Genomic DNA, 18212 nt, shown 5'->3' with positions numbered 1-18212 from the left:
ATGGAATACCGTAACACTACATTCTAACCTTGGATTTAACTAAGTAGCAAAGGGGGAATTCAGCTTCTAATAAAAGACATCACCTCATAACTTCCAAGTCACTAGACCACATCTATCTAGGTCTTTTGCCAATAAAAACCTTCACACGGGAGAATGTTCAACAGATAAACCTGTATTCAATACCCTAAGCTTTTCTTCTTCTTCTTCTTCTTTCATTTTACTGCTTATAAATACGTTTAAGATGTTATTAAATTCTAACCATACTTCATAGAATAATTTTCCTGTTTACTTATCTCTTCCTTTGTAGTTAATATGGCATTCCCAGCAAACAATCCAAAGAGCTATGAGAAAAGGGTTAGTAGATAGGTCTGTGAGTATGCCTTAGTATGACAGCATAGAATCCCTAAGGTTGGAAAAGACCTCTGAGATCATCTAGTCCAACTGTCCACCTATCACCAATACTGCACACTAAACCATGTCACTAAGTACAATATCTGCCCTTTCCTTAAATTCCCCCAGGGATGGTGACTGCACCACTTCCTGGTTTACACCTATGCATTATGGTGTAGTAATCAGAAGTCCTAGTCTGCAGCTCCAGCTCTTTCATTGACTTTCCACACAACTGCCATTTTAACCCAGAGAAAGTACTTACAATGTACATGGGATCATTCGGTGTACTCAGGTCAGAGCAGACTTGGCAAGCTCTGTTCAGCTAAAGAGTACTGAAACAGCAATGGGAATGTGGGGGTTGGCTTCGTTTACTTCAAGGACAGAAGCACACTGGAAGCAAGCAGGATAAAACTTGCATATAATCTAGTCAAACAAGAGCTCTCCTACAAATTTCTCTCATCAGCACACAATTTGATCAGGAGGAAGGTCCAGAGAAGACTAAAATGTTCCTAAGTAAAGGACCTTTCCTTCAAACTTACCACTGTGAATGTGGCAGAGAACTGCAGCTGGAAGTCATTTCTATCTCATGGTGCACTAGTATGCTGTGTGAAGCAGGTCAGTGCTCTCAGATCAGCTCTGTGGGGAACACTGCCACATCACCACCGGCAATAATTAGCACTTGCATGAGTCACAGGGGTGCTAGCTGCTGTTGCACTTCTTGTGGACAATGTCACTATCTTCAGCTCAGGTAGGGAACAGCAAGAACTCAGTAACAGCCTGAGAAGTGAATTCCAACCACTCTCTGTAACAGCAACCTTTTAAAGAAGTGGATAGGACTATTTAAAGCATTTCACATCCTCCACTGCCTCCTCCCCCACCAGTTTTGGCCAATGCATTGCTTAATTATGATCATTCTGCTTCTTCAGTAAAATAACAATGAAAATTAACACAGTTAACACTACATAACTCCACAGTCTTAAAATGGTGTTGCTCTGTCAGCAGGAGTGCCTCAAGCCAAACTACAACCACATTACAATGAATCTTTCTGTCATGCACCTGTAAACTTAACCATTTCAAAAAGTGAGTAAAGCAAAAATCATCTGTAACCAGTGTTTACGCTGCTGGGAAATCCGGCTACAATCCAGGGAGCTGTGTTAAACCCTAAAACACATTTCAAAGTATGCACAAAGAGGTTGCAAACCATGGTTCTGCATGCATTAGAACTTCAGGTGCTGCTGTGCTGGGAAGCAGGGAACAGGACCACCAAAACTTGAGCAGCAAGAAACTATGAAGACATAGCCTTGCCCCTGGCCTTTGTCCACTCTAAATCAACTCCCATCACTTCTTCAGCCAGTTTTTTCTCACACACTACACAAATGTAATGCTCATCTCATAGTTGTAAACTGGTGTTTAGTATCTAGCCTGCAAAGTAACATCTCTGCTGGATTTGGGAAGTTCTGAAGCTTTCCTTCCTTACAACAGGGCACAGATGCCTTTGAGACTTTTGCAAGATTCAGCTGAGCTAGGAGGACATAATATTGTGCTTTTCTGGAGAAAGGTTTGACTAAAACATATTATTATTTCACTGCTTGCTTTGATAGCTTCAAGGCAGAGTAATTGTACAGCTGGTGCTTTGGTCTGAACTGGACTGACAATAAACAACACAACTCCTCCTTCAATTTGATATGGTTGCAATGAAGAAGCTACCTGCAGAACAAGCTCACTCTTCCATGTTTCCAATCCATCTCACTAAAGAAACATTAGAAATCCATTAAGGAAAAAACTCAGCCCAGCACTCAGAAAGTGAAATACTTCTCTGGCCCTTTCTGGCAAGTTATCCCTTCCTTTCATTTTGGATTTGCACAGGTGCTATTCAAAGCATCTCCCAGGTGGCCTGATGCATTGACTACAATGTGCAGATATGCCCGTATATTTTATGTGGATGTAAAGTACATTCCCCAAACTAAAACCCTCTCCCAGAGACTCTCCCTAGGTCTTTGGCTGATTTTGGCCCCATTTACTCCCTTGCAAATGAAAACCAGTTCCATAGAAGTCAGTGAGGTAACACTTGTATTAAACTAGTGTGAGATCATGTCAGAGGTCCATAATAAAACCAGCTGCCGTTAACTCTTCTATGAGTTTCCATTCATTAGGTATTTTTTGCTTGAATTCATATAAGCAATATCCATAGGCCAAGAAACACATTTTAGAATGATAGCTATTTCCGCTTGCTAAAAACTAGAAAGTGTAGCAAACTATCCCAATCCTCACTGAGAAACTACAGCTTATTGTATTTTGTTAATAAACAGAGGTGTTTATGGACAAAACACGTGTGAATATACTTTAGGGAATCATCTCACACTGTACAGGGAAAGGGACAAAATGACCTAATATGTCTTTCCCAGGTTTTCAGTTTGGGATTTCCTTTTTATTTTATTTATTTATTTATTTTAAATGCCTCTGGTATTTAATTTTAAAGTGGGGAAAAACCTTGAATTTAAAGGTTTAGATTCAGGCTCAGCCATATTTAAGCACTGAACCAAGGATCGATGAAACCATTTCTCTGCCTTCTAATGCCAACAGACTTTCCATCAGTGCCTTTCCATTGCCATGAAGGGTCACAGGAGAGACAGAAATAACATACTTAGATTATAATGTTTTCTCCAGTTCACCGTACTGTTTCTAGGCTTTCACAACTGTGTAACTGTTTTGTCATATAAGTCAGATTCACAGTCTGTCACCACTTCAATCTGTTCATCATAACAAAACCCATTTCCCACATGTATAGTAAATTCCTTTCATTTCTTACTAACATGAAGTGACATTTATCAGACACTGATGCAGAAGGAAAACATCCCCCCTTGTATTAGAATTAAATTTTCTATATATACACTCCACAAATATCTGTTACAGAAAACAGAAAAATAACTACTGCTTATTTTCTAACACCTTTTGGGTTGTTGGAGCAGATGGTTTAGGAAGGACAGCAGCTTTCTGGTTTGACAGATGAAGCAAGCAAGCATCATTTGCAAGCAATTCTTTGCTGGACAACAGATTGAAAAATCTTCAGCCAATTCACAGGGAAGAGTATTCTTCTAATAAACAAATGTAAATAAAAAGCTTTTCTTATAAAGCTTTTCTTATACCTACAAGTAAAGAACTCCCAGCCATGTACAGTGCAGAGCAGCAGAGTTTAACTCCTGCAAAGCTTCTCCATGGCAGCCAGTATAAGACTGCACAAACAAGAAACTCAGCCACAAATCTCTTAGAGGGAAGGAAATGACTCCAAAGCATGCATAATTTACCTGCCTCTTAAAAGAGGAAAAAGGAAAACAAAGTACCCTCACATCTTATTTTTGGGCTCAAGAAGACTGTAGATGCTAAAAAAATAAGAAATAAAAATTTCTTCAACTATGTAAGAATATTTATTGCTCTCTGTTTTCTTATTAACCATTATTAGCTTTTCACAAAGGTTCCAGGTGGTATTTACAAGCCAATATCAAAGAAGGCAAATCCAGTCCAAATCCTGGATAATAAATATGACAGAGACCAATTAGTTGGTTATTCTGGTCTCCAAATTGGCTTTCTCCAGATCCTTTCAATAGCCACAAAACAGAAGCAGAGATCTGTATTATTATCACAATACTGGGCTGCTAAAACCTGTTAGGGCTTCTTCTAGCCACATTAAGGTTCCTCAGTGGGCATCAGCTTTATAAACCACAGCTCCATGATAACATTCAGTGCATGATAACAGACTCCTCAGAAGTACTGCCATTCACAAAGGACCAATTGTGGTGGTTTAAGCTAGCAGGTGGCTGAGCGCCACACAGTCTTTCCCTCACTTCCCCCGCCTTCCCAGTGGGATGAACTGATAAACTGACAAACTGATAAACATCAGTGTATTATCAACATTGTTTTTCTCTTAGAACAAAAAGCATCATAGCTGAAAGTATGTCTACTTTATCAACACTGACAAAAAGTCATATCATCAGTCATACTCACTGGAAGCTGCAGAAGCCCAGATGTGTATGAAAACAGAAGGTGAGACACAGATCTGTTGCAGGTCCATAGCATTTCTTGAGACCAGGAATAAAAGTTTTGAGGAGCAGAAGAATGAATTCAAATCTAGCCAAATGTCCTGTGACCAACTACATCATCTGAAGAGTCAATCACAATAGCTGAAACATACTCAAAATACAAGTAACTGGATGATGCCAACAATGAAAACCCTACATCAAAATGTCAGCAGCTTAAATGATCCCATCTATAGCCTCTAAATATATCAATATGACACAAACATCGTATTTGTAAGACTCATCTTCAGCAAGGAGGAGACACTGTATAGTTTAATTGTTGCATTTACTTATCTATCCTCCTTGGGAAATGAAAAGTGACTAGGCTATTTTCTCCCTTTGATTTTGATGTCAGAGTAAGTACTAAACTGAAAAGAAAACAAACTGAGAAGCAAGAATGTAAACACAACTGTGTTCTAACAACTTTGCATCTTAATGTCATCTGCATAGGGTTTCACGGCAGGAACTGATGTGCTGGGAGGAAAATCCCACAGGGTGCACACACCACTTGGGAGCCCTTCTGCAACTCTCATTCAAAGCATGCTGCTCCTGCCCTCCCCCCAGACTCATTTCTGTTCGTGCACACACGTTTCTTATTTGCTGCTCTCCTGTGATCCTACTACTGTTTCTGAAACACTGGCATTTAATCACTGCTTTTGTTAACATTCGTGTTTTATACCTGGGGTGAGAATAAGATTTAGTCTGCTAATCCCAGCCCGTAGTCATATAAACCCACAAGAGATACGCTGAAGACAGAAGAGCAACATTTATTTATACCAGTAGAGGAAATGTCTTTTTCTTGTTTGGGTTGTGTAGGGGGAAGGAGAGGAAATAGGCTCATGTGTCTGGTTTTATGGAGGGAAGATTAAGTGGCAAAACAAACCTACTGCCGTTTGCATGGATCTAAATAAAGGAAAAACAACAAAAAAAATAGTCACAGAGCTTTTTCATAACACACAGTGGAGAAAACAGCAAACAAACTGCAAACAACAGTTGCTGCTTTTCCTTTTTATTGTCCCAGGCCCTTGCTCCTTGGCTGTATACTGTGTCCAGTGAATAAGACATTTACTACTGTGGCTGCAACAAATGAATGTCCGGCCTTTATCATTTATAGCAGGTCTTTTAATCACCAGGGAACAAATGAGCAGTGGAATTTATACTGGCTTACTGGTTTACCAGCATCCTCTCTTTTATGAAATATCATTTCCCAGTGAACTCTCCTTACCACGATTCTGACCAGTTCCCTGCTGCTAGCATCCTTCAGGGGATATACAGAAAGCAAAACAAAGAAAGATGGATTCTGAAACTAACTCTGATTTATATTGTGATAACTGATATGATTTAGATTGTGATAACTGAGATTAGACCCAATATGTATTTCTTAAAACTGAAATAAGGTTTACATCACCACACAGCTGCTGAAGTAAGATCAGAAACAGACTAGCCAATGCCCAGGTTAAAACATCTACCTCCTTTTCAGCATTGCAGTGACAGCAGAACTCAGACAACCCATGTCTTAAGTTACTGAGAGTAGCAGAACAGAACTCTGCAGCTGGCCTGCTTTTGTTAATGCAATAGACATAAGCCACAGAAATGCTTAGCTCCATCATCAGAATTTCCTAAGAACTCCTATTCATATTTACAGCAATTAAAATGTTGCACTTCAGTCTTTATAATCCAGTTTATTTGAAGAGGGTTGAATTAGCTTGAAATCCCTAATTTCCATAGCAGGACATGGCCATATGTATAGGGCTTTGCTGTTCCCAGAGCCCTGAAGAGCAGCAGCAAACCCTTTTCTCTCCCCTTCAGGACCCAGAGCCACAGCACAGCCCCTGTGCAGGATGACACCCTGTAGCACCAGCAGCAGAGAGGCTCAGCTCTACAGGTAAACGAGAGCTGGCCAAACATTTCCCCTGAGCTCAGAGCTAACACAGCTACCTCCCATTTCCACAGTTTGTGGCCAAGCCCGAAGAATTTCTTTCTCAAACTTATGAGCTTTAACTAGACAGGAATGAAGTCAAATTCAACCCCTGGCTTTAAAACTGCTGAGAGAAAGTAGGTTATCACTATGTCATTATTTTAGGGGAAAGGAAAGATGCAGACAGAAACTGTTCTTCATACAAGTGCTTTGTACTGGACAGTGATGATTTGGGCTATGCAACAAGCTCTGCTACGTGCTCTGGAAAGGTAAAGGATTAGAAAAGTCCTGCCTTTGCTTGTGGATCAGAGAGAGGTTTTACTGGCGTGAACACTGCAGCTGAAGAAAAAAAAATGGGGAAGGGAGGAGGACCATTTCACCATTAGAGAGCTTGCTGTCAAAGAAAAGAATGAAGCGGGAAGAGGCTAGTAACATGCCCTGTGGCAGTCACAGAAAGAGAAGGGGAACATCAAAGCCCTGCAAATAAGAAACAAACAAGGATCAATCTCAGCCCCTCCACATAGGCACAGCTCCCTTTGAAGCCTGCTGGCAGCAACTTGTGCCAGGCCACAGGGCCCAGCCTGGCCCTGCAGCCACTGCTGCTCTGGGGTGGGAGGCGAAGCAAACTTCCGGCACATCCTGAGACCCGCAGACATGAGGGGATCACAAATGGCGACTCTCCCTCACTGAGTTACTCAGCTCCTAGGGGTGCACAGTTAGCTGTGCCACTCGGGTCCCAACACGAATGGAGGAAGAATGGTGAGCGGTGTGGACAGGGGATATGCCTGTCTTGCTGCCATTAGCAAGAGCCCTCCTTTCCCTTGTATTTGTCAGCCTACAGTGTCACTTTCCTGAATAGATCCCAAGCCAGAGTATTTACAGCAAAAACTTATCTCCACAAATCTATTTATAACCCTTCTAGGAGCTAAATTCCAAGGATTTTTTTTTTTTTTATTTTTTTATTTTTCCTATTTAAGGACATGAACCAGAAAATGTGCAAACGGGTGGGTTACACTTCTCCTCACACCCTCCACAGCAAGTCTCAAGGGAAACGCTCTTTATTTGTGTTCTGTACACAAGAGGGTGTGGAAACACGCAATGATTTCCATTGCCTGAAACCTTCCTTCACATTTTCCCCACTGCAGTCCACCCTGAGGAGGTACAGCATTGAGCACTCCCATAACATGAAGCTGAGCAAGCAGGTAAAGCTTAGCAGCATGGCCAAGATTTTCTCTTCCAAGCTAATGACACTAACAAGGCTGCCAGCAAAATCTGTCATCCTGCAACTCTGCTATCTGCACAACAACTTCACAGGAAAACAGGATGCTCTCAGATGCAGCAAGTGCTCTCGTATCTGCAAACACTGGAGAAATCCCATCCAGGCATTTCAGCTCAGTGTCACAGAACTGAGCTTGGCCCACTTTCCACTGCTTTCACTGTGCTTCTGGGTTTTTATGTTTGCAGGCCAGAAAAAAAAACAGTTCTAGAGGAATACGTAACTGTGCAAACAAGCCAAAATGTGCGCGTTCTAACTAAGAAATAAATTAAAAATAAGGTATTTCAATCAATCAAAATTGAAATCAATCAAAAATAAGTGCTTAAATTTGGATTACAGGATTAGAATTTTTTTAGAAATGCTCAGTAGTCTCACGAGCTACATAGAAAATGGCATGGATCATCTTGAGCTTGAAGACTCAAAAACAGACACGCAGCCATTAGGTGACTCACCAGGTATTTATGACCACAGGAAAAAGAAAATCATATGACTGCAACAGTTTGAGATCTGGCCTTCTTCTTGCTCTCCCTCCTTCCCTCATTTCCCCAGTTATTTGCTACTGCAAGTCAGCAGAACAGACCCAGCGAGCACTTCATCCTGGCTTCAGTACAGACCCCCTAAACACTTCTGTAGGCAGGATCTTCTGATAGGGAGGTTCTGGTTAGCAATGCTTGAGAAGAGGGATTGCTAATGCTACTATCTGCTTGGCAGCTCAGCTACCAGCCCACCACTTATCAGCACTAAGTGCAGTTCCAAAGGAGAAAAATGAAGTAGTTTCCTACTCTGGAAATAAACAGTACTGCTAGTGTAGCAGGGCTAGCAGCTAGCTGACAGTGTTACATGCCCTAATCTTTCTTGTTAATCTAATCCATTTCAAGAAGAAAGAACAAGCTCCCCCAGGGGTGGGAGGGATCCCAAATTACAACATATTGTGTGTCCTTCCCCGCTGGGCTAGCTGAAATGTACCAGAGCTTTAGGAAAAGCAAAGAGAAATAGTTATATAGTTCAACCATCCTATGACCTCAGTGTTCCATCCCAAAAGGTCAAACCTAATCTGATCTTCAAATGCCTTTGAGTCAAATTTCAGCCTCAGCAAAATCCTTGACAAACCATTTGGAGGCATGCAACAGCCACAGCCTCCCAGAGAGCACCAGCATCTGAGGAGAGGTGCTGATGTGTAGATGGGTGACTTGTTTCCTGAACAGTTGTGCCCAAAATCCATTTTCAGCAGCCCTAGCATTTCAAACTACTCAAGAGCTAGGAACAAAAGCAGCAAGCCAACCCTTGCGTATGAACACTTCTATAGGTAAGCAATCAAGCGAGGAACAGATTTTCTGTTCTGAGCTTCCAGGAGATAGTTATTAAGAGGAGTCAATTTGTAAAGAATGGACATTTTCTTTGAACGTGGACTCCTACACTTTGCAGCCACAGGCCTGTCTGCCTCAAGCTTTGTGTAACTGAAGTCCAACCCTGCAAGCTCCCCATAAAGCTCCCTGCAAAGGCAACAAGAGTCTCACAAGACTATGCTTCACATTCCGCCCAGTTACCTTTTTTGGTGCTTTCTCAGCTACCCAGGAGAGTCCAGACAAGCAGTGCAGATGGACAGCTAATGCTGCTGTACGGCTCTCTCTTTCTTATGCATATATGGTTTCCTGTTCCTCTTTGTTCTAGTGTAATAATCAAACACACCAAGATGCCCGCTTAGCAAATAAAGGTTAACAACTCCACTGGTCTCTAGTAAAAATTAGAACATGAGCTCGCAATGGAATGGGTTTCATGTGAGAAATGACCAAGAAATCAAAGTATTTAAGCAGTCCCAAGGCATTCAAATCCTATCTGTCCTGCACAAAGGAAGAAAGAGAGCAAAGGCTCACCTTCCCCTTGGGAAGCAAAACCTCTCCAGGGCAATCCTTAAGAGCAAGGAGTGATGTTTACATGTGACAGTGCAGATTGACGTGTACAGCAGCAGCACTCAGAACACATGTACACCATCACCCCTGCCTGACAAACAAAAGCAAAAAACAAAAAGCTGAACCAAAGTCAGCATCACCACGGGGATATGGGTTGCACTGCCCTCTTCCACCTCCACATGCCATCCAAAGCCTGGAAAACCATGGTCACATCAGTCAAGAGGTGCTTCAACGCATACAATTCAGGGTGAATTTTTTTAAATTTCTTAATATTATTTCTTTTATGCTTTGGTTTTCATTTGAGCACACACAACAAAAATGGTCCTCCAACCCTTTTACTGTATGGAGTGTCTGGCTCTGCAGTGATTGCCCCATGCAGCAGGGTCAGTGCTGCACACAGGGAAGGGCAAAACAAAGAGGGCTCCTTGCATGGCTCTTGATAGACACTTCCTGGCATCTTTCTCCTCATGCCACACAAGCTACCATCCAGCAGGCAGCCAGCAAGAGAAGCCTTGCCCCATCCTTCTGGTCTCACCACACGGAATCAACAGCACTGATAATAACACTATCTAAGTTCAAATGGTTGCTGACCAGCATATCTCCCTGCTGTGTATGTATGGTCCTGGAATCACTTTTCAATGGACCTCAGTTTTCCCTCTAGTGTCAGCCAGCAGAACTCAGATGCACTCTTTCCTTTCAAATCACTTAGTTTTCAGTGATGTGATTGCATGGTCTGTCAGTGCCAGGCAAGAAATAAAAATACAAGTGAAGTTACTATTTTCTTAGGCTGCCCCGTGTCAGAAAACTGTTGAGAGCATCTAAAGTGGCAATTGCAGAAAATCCCTTACTCTCCTAACGCACCCTTTGGTTTCTCATTGTCAGAGAGCATTCAAACAACACAGGACCCGCCTAGCATCAGAGCCTGCATTCGTTAATGAAGGTATTGATTTCACCAAGACTAATCTAGTGAATGAAAGATGTGGAATCGATCTACTTGTCATCACATGCTGCAACAAAGAGGACTCTTCAGAAAGTATATATTATTTCAATTTCGTCTCCTGTTCACAGGGAAACATGAAGTATTTCTCCCCCAGCGCAGTGATTTAGCTATTATGTTAACAGTTGCAGGCTTGTTATCAAAGATACCTGCCTATCAGAAAACCGCCTAAAGAAAGGCAGACCCGCACTTTCTCAAGATACTTGAGAACAGCTCAGCCCTGCTTTACTTTAAAGGCAACTTAATTTGGCAAATGGACTACTTACTTCCTTGAAGCATCACTGCATTTGTAATTTAGGTTAGAACAGTCTGCTTGATTGGTATGGGTGTATGTAGCTTTAAGATCTCACCCTGTCTCTCTTGATGGCAGGAGAGAAGGGAATGACATTCATCTGGAGATGCTCACACAGCAGCCTACTGCTATATTTAACGAGACTGAGAAAGAATGGATGCAGGGTCTCAGGGTTCTTTGATGGCAATCCATTCAAACACAATCATTCACAGCATGGTATCTAAAATAGACGACTTATTGTATGTACATATTTTTCACAGAAAAAAACGCTCTGCCTGCCTATTTTCTTTGAGCTGCAGCCAAGGAGGGAACGGGTTATTTTCACAGATTGTTCTCCTATATGACTCAGCAAGAGCGGGGTTCACAGATAGGCAAAATTATATAAAAGCTGCATACTCTGGCAATAAATTTTCCACAAAAAAGTCATTTTAAAAGTTCTCCTGTTCAGTTTTCCATATGATATATCGTATGACATATGAGAAGAACCAATTCGAGCACTGGCCAGGTTGGCAGTTTGGTCAATGTCTGTCTCTCTCCTAAGTATCAATCTGCAACTAGCATCATTCCTCCTTTCATTTTCCCAGCCCTCTCCCTAAGAAGTTCCCTGCTGCACCATGCTAGCAGCAGCCAGCCTTGCACAACTTGCTGCAGATTACCCATGGCAAAGGAGCTGGAAAGGAGATCACCCTGCTCACCGGCTCCTCGAGCCGAGGTCTGACTGACACCAGCACAGAGCAGTACTTTTAAGAGTTCCGGTCCCACCCAAGCACATTTTTTCTCCCCCTTTTAGCAGGAAAGAGAGTTTCACAGAAAATTTCTGGCAATGTGCTGCTGTGCAGTCTGAAGGCTGAAAACAAAAACGGATGCTGTCTATTGTCAACAATATTTCTGTGAAAGGCTGCCATGACAGACATCTGCTGCAGCAAGCATCGGATCGGTTACACTAACCAGAGTTTTACTCTATCAGTTACAGAGGGAGGCTGCTTTTGCAGTCTGCAAGCCCAGGTATTAAGTTGCAAAATAAAAGCAATTCACTATTACCACACTAAAGACCTTCCTGTTGCAATTCCGTTCTCATATGTAAAGAAAAAATAAAGAAAGGATAGGCTATTGCCCCACTGACAGTCCCGCTGCAGGATCCCATGCAGAGTGGGACCCTGCCCTGCTCCCAGCACCTTGCCCCATGTTGGAGTCCACTAGGGAGCGAGTGAGCAGCCCTGCACAGCCCAGCAGAGCTGCCCCCTTGGCTCCCTGTGAGCATCTGGACAGAGGGGCAATAGGGAGAGAAGGAGAGGGAAAAGAGTATCTGAGCACCTCAGAGCGTTTCCACGACTCATCAGGTTTTGCATGCTTCTTATCTAGCCACGACGCAAACACAGTCAGACCGGCTCGCTCCCCAACAAATATGTATGGTAAGCCCTTACCTCTGCGGTGGAAAGTTTTCAACTAGTAGGAAGGAAATGAATAACTGGCTGCTTGGGCAGGAGCACAGCAAGAAAGGCACACCAGCAGCCTCACACACAGCCCTATTCAATAAAACTACAGCCTTGCTTTGGCCCCTCCCAAAAGTCAATGCTAAGTGAATACATATCCCTTATGTTTACAATTGGCAGGCAGCGGTATGCATTGTCCTCAATTTATTCTAATAGGCAGCCAATGGCTACGCACAAGCCAAGGTGGGTTCAGCCTGCCTGCAGAGATGCCTGTCATTCCCTAGGCATGCTCAGGAAGCCACTCATCAGAAAACCAAGACCTAAAAAGCTCCGAAAATTCATGCAAGCTGCCAAAACTGTCTTGCTACATGCCCTTTTTTGGTTATCCTTAGCAGGGCCTCTGAAAGTAAATCCTCTGTCAGGAACAATCATAAGAAATGTTAATCTTGGAGAAAGAGGCTGTCTTGTTGAATACAAACGGAGCTTAAAAAAAAGGAAGTACAGTGAATGGAAAGGAGCACAGTAAACAGATTTACTTTCTGCACTAGGTTTTTAAAAATCAAATAAATAATTCCGCTGTAGCAAAACTTTATTGTTGATTTTTTTATTTCATTTTATTTTTTAACGAACACCACATGTAAGAGGGAACACAGAAACTCTCTGCTGTGCAAGCTTGATTCTGCTAAGACACACCAGTGGGAAAGGCACATGAAAGATGGGTTCGCAGGCTCCACAGCCTGCTTCCATTTCAAACAGCGCAACAGAAGTTACATATAGAATATCCCTGCTCTGAAAAGCTACTTTAAAAGGGATTCAGAGTTATGACAATGAATCTTGGTAGCTGGATGAAGGGATTTCGTTTCCAGACATACAGTTATTTCTCTATATGTTTAAACAGGTTCACTTACTATGAGGGCAGCCTTACATCTTTATATTCTGCATGACGCTTTCTATATCTTTCATTAGCGTCAATAGAGGAAGCTTAGAATCATTTTTTATCCTGTTTTTTCTTTTTCTTTTCTTTTTTCTTTTTCTTTTGTGATCATTATTGATAACATTCCAAATTACACAGACAGCTTAAAATGAAAGAACAGATGCAGACTGATGCGGGAAACAAACGAGCTACATAAATTAAGAGAGCGTGAAAATTATTGCAGTGCACGGACCCTAACACATGTACCAGCCACGAAGCAAGGCTGAAAGAGAAGTGCTGACTGCTCCAGAGGACAGGATTCCAGACCGGGAGATATTCTGCAGATTCATATTTGACAATAACATACACAAAACCAGTTAGGGGGAAAATATGTGTAAGATGACTTTGCAGCTGAGCAGGCTAAACTATTTTAATGCCTTTCTGGGTCTTTATTTCTGGTCACTGGGCCCCATGGATTTAGTCACATGTGTAATGCAAGAAGGATTCAGTCCACAGACAGTAAACTAATCTTTACAACACAAAAAAATATTTAAAGAGCCAAAGCTCCGTGGATTTGTACCAAGCAATTCTGATTTTACAGTATCATTACAAATTTCACAACAAGAAAGAGTTGCTGGTTTTTAGAAGGCACTTTTTTTTCAATAACCCTTTGGAAATTTTCTAATACCAGATGTCTCCCATTATGTGAATGTGATGGCTTTAAATATTAAAAGTAATATATATAGTACATATATAGCTTGGTTTGCGGGATTTACTAAACTATGGAGTACAATATACTCTGTCATTCTATTAATTACAGAAATTATTAGCCTACGTGATGACCAAACGAAAAAAGGAAATAACATTACTTAGAAAGAAACGACAAATTCATACTGGATCCTACCATCTTCCCAGATTTTTAGAAGGCAAAACATTCAAAAATCCAGGCTAAAGAGTAAATAGGTTTAAGGGATGCTGATGGGCAGAGCAGAAATCTGAATGTGGATGCCCCATCCCTGGAGACACTCGAGGTCAGGCTGGACAGGGCTCTGAACAACCTGGTCTACCTGTGGGTGTCCCTCTTCATTGTAGAAGCGTTGAACCAGATGGTTCTTAAATGTCCCTTCCAACTCAGACAATTCTGTGATTCTATGTTAGATATACCTCAAAGTTCTTGCTCCTGTATAACTATCCACTGAACTGCTACAGCCTCGGTGTCCACTATAACAGGGAGATTGTAGGTATAGACTACTAAAGGCTTCAGCTGCGTGTTTTGAAAGAGGCCTGGCATGAGTTTTGATGCTCCCCTGTCAAAGCATCACAGACTTAGTGTTCTAGGTCACTTCCCCATCAAAATCCACAGAAAGTCTGATTTTGCCCTGGGGAAATGGCAGCATGAAAAGCAAAGCTTTCATCCTTCTAGCTGAGCTGAATTTCACATGGGGAAATTTTGGATTTCAAGCCTTCCAAAACTTCCAAACCAATGAGCTAACACAGATCTTCTGGGGATATTCTTGAGAATCTGAGCTACTAAGAATGCTGAGCTAAATTTCTAGTGGATGTCCCGTGGCATCCTATGACCAGGAGCAACCTGCAGATGCCCACAGTAAATACACAGCCTATACATATGCCTAAATCCACAACAGTAGGAAATTAGGGAACTACCCTGGTAGTCCTTGCCCTCACTGGCAAGGTTGCCACTCAAGCCACAGTTTCCTATCTTTGACCCTGATGATCAAACTGTTTGTGCCACAGCACAATGCGCTGAAAATAGCACAAGGCTGAAAAACCTTTCTGTGTCTGAAGAATCCAACTCCTGATTTATGATTGCAGATGTAAGACAACAAAAATAAAACAGCAAGTGTAGAAAGGCCCCAAAACAAGGCATCAGTATTAGAACTGTTCCTATCATGGGAAGAAAAGGCCCTGCAATGTTCATGGCTCAGCTCTTGAGATGGTAACTCAGGGCAAGGGTGGGACTGCCAGAGTGCCCTCTTGCCAAAGCAGCTGTGCCGACAGATCTGTGCTCTCTCTGGGAAGCATTTAGGGTTTTTGGGAAGGATATCTTTTTGCTTTTTAAAACAAAGTCCCTTTTTGTTCTTGAACTTCTTGATTTTTTTATTTTTATTTATTTATTTATTTGCCTTGGCATACATTACTGTTGCTGACTAGCACTGAGTCTCAGACAACCACTGTCATTGCAGCATGTGCAGCTGCCATTTTGGAATCCAGAAACAAAAAAAAAACAGGTATATCTCCACTCCTGCACATTCCCACAGTACAGCAAGATACATATGGAACACCAAATATGCCATGGAGGGGACAATTCTTCCAGTCTGTTCCCAGCCCCTTAGGCCATTACCTCATATCCCCACAATCTCATGTTTGGGTGGCTGCCACAGCTAACAGTGGATCTAACTGTCCTAGTGATCACAGCACAAAAACAGTCATCTTTAGGAACAAGCTTCCATACTGTAACTGGCACAGATGCTCTGTGTTTAGGCTGGAAGACCAAGGCTGGCTTAGAAGCATAGCACTGAGTTCTGTGCTGGAGTAACTGACTCCTAGCACAGCGACAGACATGGGCAAGCTCCTCTGGTCCCCAGAAGGACAGAGCTGCCCTAGGGATTGGGTCAGATGGGAAGCAAACTCAGAGAATTGTCAGCACTAGGAGCAGCCAAGCTTGATATCAACCTATACTCCATGGTCTCCAAACCCTGGTCAATGAAGTACAAGAGGAAGGGGCACACTCTCTATCAGATCTGGCTTTTTTCCTCCCTTGGTACAATACAGCAGTCACAGAATCACAGAATGTCCCGGGTTGGAAGGAACCTCAAGGATCATGAAACTCCAACTCACCTGCCATAGGCAGGGCCACCAACCTCCCCATTTAATACTAGACCAGGCTGCCTAGGGCCCCACCCAACCTGGCCTTGAACAAGTCATCAAGGCAACATGCTGTACATTCTGGCTAGCTCACATCTCTCCTCTTGCTGCAGGCTATAGCGAAAAGCATGGATTGTCCCACCACACATCTTCACATATCCCCTCAATAACATAGAGAGCACAGCGTGGGGTTAGCCCAGACCCAACAGCTGAATTCTAAATGATGCTATGGCTGTGCTGTTTCCACAGCCCATCTGAAGTCAGTCGAACCTTATACACAGAAGATATAGCCCAGATGGCAGCACTCACAGCTGCATGTGTCTGACACGAAGGTGAGTAAGCTGATTTGTGAGCAAGCCACCCAGCTGGCAGGTCTGTCTGGGGGACTGCCTCAAAGTGCGTGAGGGAGAGGCCCACACACCGTGAACAGATTTGGTCATCCTTATGGTTACCTCCTGGGCGTAGACAGGCTTTTTCTATATTAGAGAAACAGGGGTAACTTTTTAGGAAAATTTTACACGTGTAGCTTCAGGCAATATATTTTGGACTGGAACAGCACAATCCATAGGACTTCAAAGCCACAAGTGCATTGCAAGTGAGTGTAAAAGCTACTGCAAAAGAGAGCAGAGGATTATGAATGTTTCTCCAAAGGCAGGGCCATGTAAAGTCAGTCAGAAATAAAAGGCTAATGCTATTTAGACATAATAACAAGGACTACATTGTGTAGATAAGAAAGGGATATGCATCTTTCTTAACGCAAATGCCAGCCTGTCTCCCTAGGGCTCTCTTGAGTTTGGTAGAAGAGACAGATCTTTCCAAAGGGCTATTCACATCATGTATGTTGGCAGATTCAGGAGATTCACTGATAAATAGGAAACTCAAGGTACGAAGCCCCTCTGTCTAAAATGCCACACATCCATGACAGGCAGTATGGACTGCATTCAATCTCTTTCCTTATTGAAAGGTGTAAGTCTTCTGTGTCCTAACTTAAACAGTACATGAAAACACCAATGAATCCTGTTCAAGATGCAGGAATCGAGCATCATGTCATGATAACCAAGCAAGGAATGCAGGGCAAAACGTGGTACCGGTATCATGCACTGGGAAAGAGAAGACGCTGCTTGTATGGGGAAGATGTTGCACCATGAAAATAAGGATCATTCCAAAGTTTCCAACAGCCCTCCCTCACCTCGGGTTAAAGAAATGAAACAGTAAGCATATAATTCTGTGTAATTCCCATTCATGTTGCTGTGGAGTATCTGCCCATTTCTGCTTGGTGTGGTATTCTGTTTCTCTTGGTTTAGCCAAGCATAGCATATTTATGTACTAAAAGGAATAATCAAAACAAAAAAGGCATCTGAAACCTTTTGGAAAGTAACATTCTTACCCACAGCAAGAAGAATTAATCATGGACACTGTGACTTTACCTTTCTAGAAACAAAACAAGCAGCACAGTGGCCCATGTTCCAAAGAAAACAGAATACCTGCACATTTCCAGTACAAAAATAAGCATAGCTACAAGCACACAGTGCCCCCCAAAGAACAGAGACCTCACAGCACTTTTGCTCATGAGTGGAAAGGGGGAAAAAAAGAGCTCTTCTGGACTGCTTTGGGAAGCAGTACATTTATACACTTTTTCTGTAGGCTAACATATGGTAAGAGAACTCTGCCCTCAGGGACACTTCTTTTCCTGAAGGGCATGCCCACTTCTCTTACATAAGCTATGAACAACAGATGTGTATCTTTTTCCCCAAAACACCCTTGTTTTCCATTGCCAAACATGAAAAATTATGTGCAATGAAATTAACAGCGTTCAGAAAAATTGTGCACATTCTCCAATTGTTTTGATTTGAGAAAAATCCGTACGTCTGCTCTAAAACAATGGCACTGCATACACTCCTTCTTTGCAAGATTGGCTTTAGTTTGAGTATTGTTTTCCATGCAGGAAAGATGGTGCCATTGCTTACTTTCGCAGCCAAGCTGCAAATTGCACAGTTGCTGGTACAGGCATTTTGAGGGTGAGGCATATTCCTTGGCCTTGATTCTCCTCTCACTTAGACTAGGATAAAGCAAACGTCACCCTAATAAAATCGACATTCTCTGACATAACCCATTGTTACAATG

The 18212-nt window shown here is 42.4% G+C and overlaps 1 protein-coding gene across 8 annotated transcripts in view; it reads right to left on the bottom strand.

Annotated features, from left to right (window-relative positions):
- Positions 1-12545, bottom strand: part of CALD1 (caldesmon 1) — a 180822-nt gene extending 168277 nt beyond the window's left edge. For all 8 annotated transcript variants that reach the window (XR_011904049.1, XM_072340278.1, XM_072340323.1 and 5 more), the window contains exon 1: positions 12281-12545. The gene's annotated coding sequence lies outside the window, so the exon portion shown is untranslated. The remainder of the gene's footprint in view (positions 1-12280) is intronic.
- Positions 12546-18212: the final 5667 nt, after the last annotated feature.

The sequence above is a fragment of the Excalfactoria chinensis genome, chromosome 1, assembly GCF_039878825.1.
Source record: "Excalfactoria chinensis isolate bCotChi1 chromosome 1, bCotChi1.hap2, whole genome shotgun sequence".
Taxonomy (NCBI): Eukaryota; Metazoa; Chordata; class Aves; order Galliformes; family Phasianidae; genus Excalfactoria; species Excalfactoria chinensis.
The sequence above is the reverse complement of the archived record's forward strand: the minus strand, read 5'-3'. Positions and strand labels throughout refer to the sequence as shown.